Consider the following 2,500-nt stretch of genomic DNA (forward strand, 5'->3'; position numbering starts at 1 on the left):
AATAATAATAATAATAATAATAATAATAACGATAATAAAAAAATAATAATAATGATAATAATAATATTAGTAATTATAATAATAACAATAGTAATAACAATAATAATAATAATAATAATAATAATGATAATAATAAAATAATAATAATAATAATAATAATAATAATAATAATAATAATAACAAAAAAAGACAGAAAATAGATCGTTGACCCGCCTACAAAAAGGACAGTTAAACAACAAACAAATTTTTTAACAGACTCACAGCCACAAAATTTCCTTTTGTCTATAAAATTCAAAGTTTGTTTTGCTGTGTCGTGATTATACAGGAAAAAAAATCAGGACAGTCATTTCCATTACAGAGAGCGTACGAAACTTTTACGTTAGAATTACCAAATGAGAGTTTTAAAAATAATTGAATAAATGGATAAGTAAAATAAGATGAAAAGAAATCAATGACTTTAATTATCATTTACCGATTATTTGATTATTTATCTAATTCTCATTTACTGTTTCTCGATTACACTTTCATTCCAGATCGTATTTTAACTTTTTTACGTATTTTATGAAACGTCTACGTTCACCTCACATTTTCCGGTGCATTTATTCATATTCCCTTTCCTTTTGAGAAATATAAAGTGTGGGCCTTTTTATCTTGGTGTTTTTGTGTACACTTCTTCATGCATAAGATATTAGAGAAAAAGAGAGAGACAGAGAGGCAGGGAGAGAAAGATAGAAAGATGCAGTGACAAGAGAGAGAGAGAGAGAGAGAGAGAGAGAGAGAGAGAGAGAGAGAGAGAGAGAGAGAGAGAGAGAGAGAGAGAGAGAGAGGGGGGGGGGGAGGGATTGAGACAGGCAGACAGACAGACAGATAGACAGATAGACAGCCGGCAGACAGACAGACAGACAGACAGACAGACAGATAAAGAGCGAGAGACAAAGAGACAGACAGACAGAGTGACATAAAAAGAGAGAAAGGGAAAGAGAGAATAGAGAAAGACAGACAGAGAGAGAACTGTCAATCAACTTTCCTGCCAAAAACTTCTTATTCTGTTCTCTGTTAGTCAACGTTATTTATTCATACCTACTGACTTTTCAACAGTGCAGTCGACAGTTCGTGGGACGATGAACAAAATACTAAAACTAAGAAACTAAGTTCTTGTGAACAAGTCACTTTTCACAAAAGTTTAAATTCTCGACCAAATGAGAGACAAAGTAGGTAACGCTAACTTGACCCTTTCCTGCACGATTTCATTGCAAATGTTATGATGCAGTCCCGGAACTGGTTACTTATAGGAATTATATGAGATGGTATGACTCATAAAGGTAACGTAGTTTTATCGTGATTGAGAGAGAAAGAGAGAGAGAATGAAAGAGGAAGAGAGAGAGAGAGAGAGAGAGAGAGAGAGAGAGAGAGAGAGGCAGACAGACAGACTGGCAAAGAAAAGGGAGAGAGAAAGAGAGGGAGAGGGCGAGGAACATGCATTTACACACATAAACAACAAACCTTGAATATAACCAAATCAAGCCCAACGAAATTGAAATCCTCCTCCTCGCTTGGCCTTTTTTACGTAACATTGCAAACAACGCTGAAGTTCTTCATCTCTAAACAACATTTATTTAAAAATCTAAGCTCTAATAACTTAAGCTCTTTAGTGTATTGCTCAACTTGAGTCTAGTTAGAATGCACATAAATGCCAGAATACGCTATTCAGTAGGGAAATACAACCTGGCTTCTGGCGTGCCTATCTAACTTCCCAATAAATAGCAGCCTTTACAAGCATCTTGGGCGAAGACGTAAGTTTATGGACATTCACAGATGGAAGAGGGTTAATTAGCCTTCTTCCGTGCTAATTAGCCATTTACAAGAATGAGATATTAAATGTTTGGTTTTTCTTTTTCTTTTTTTTATTTCTTTGATTTTATTGTTATTATTATTTAACCGTTTATTTACTTTAGGGAGGGATGGTTATAAGTTTTTTTTTCCGTATTTATTTCTTTACTTATCTGTTTTTTTTTATTATCATTATTATTATTATTTTATTTATTCACTTTAGGAGAAGGGGATTTATAGCTTTGTTTTGCGTTTAATTAGTCATTTATTTATCTTTAAGTCCTAATCAAAAGATTATTCTGGTTTATATGCTAATTTGCCTTGTCTGTTTGCGTGAAAAAGACGATTTATATTCTGTATAAATACTATATATATAATTGTCCTTGGTAATTACTTTCGATTTAAATAGTTCTTTGAGTATCTAATAATAATGATGATGATTATATTAATATTACTATCAGTGAAGATGATGATAGAAATGATGATTATAATAATGATATTAACCATAGTAGTGATAATAATAATGATAACAATAATAGAAAATAAGAATGTTGAAAATAATGATAAATAAATTTGATTAATAATAATGATAACAAAAATGATAAAGATATTGATGATGTTTCCTATCATGATCATTATTGTTATCATTATTATTGTTATCTTTATTATT

This window comes from Penaeus chinensis, chromosome 24, assembly GCF_019202785.1.
Source record: "Penaeus chinensis breed Huanghai No. 1 chromosome 24, ASM1920278v2, whole genome shotgun sequence".
Taxonomy (NCBI): Eukaryota; Metazoa; Arthropoda; class Malacostraca; order Decapoda; family Penaeidae; genus Penaeus; species Penaeus chinensis.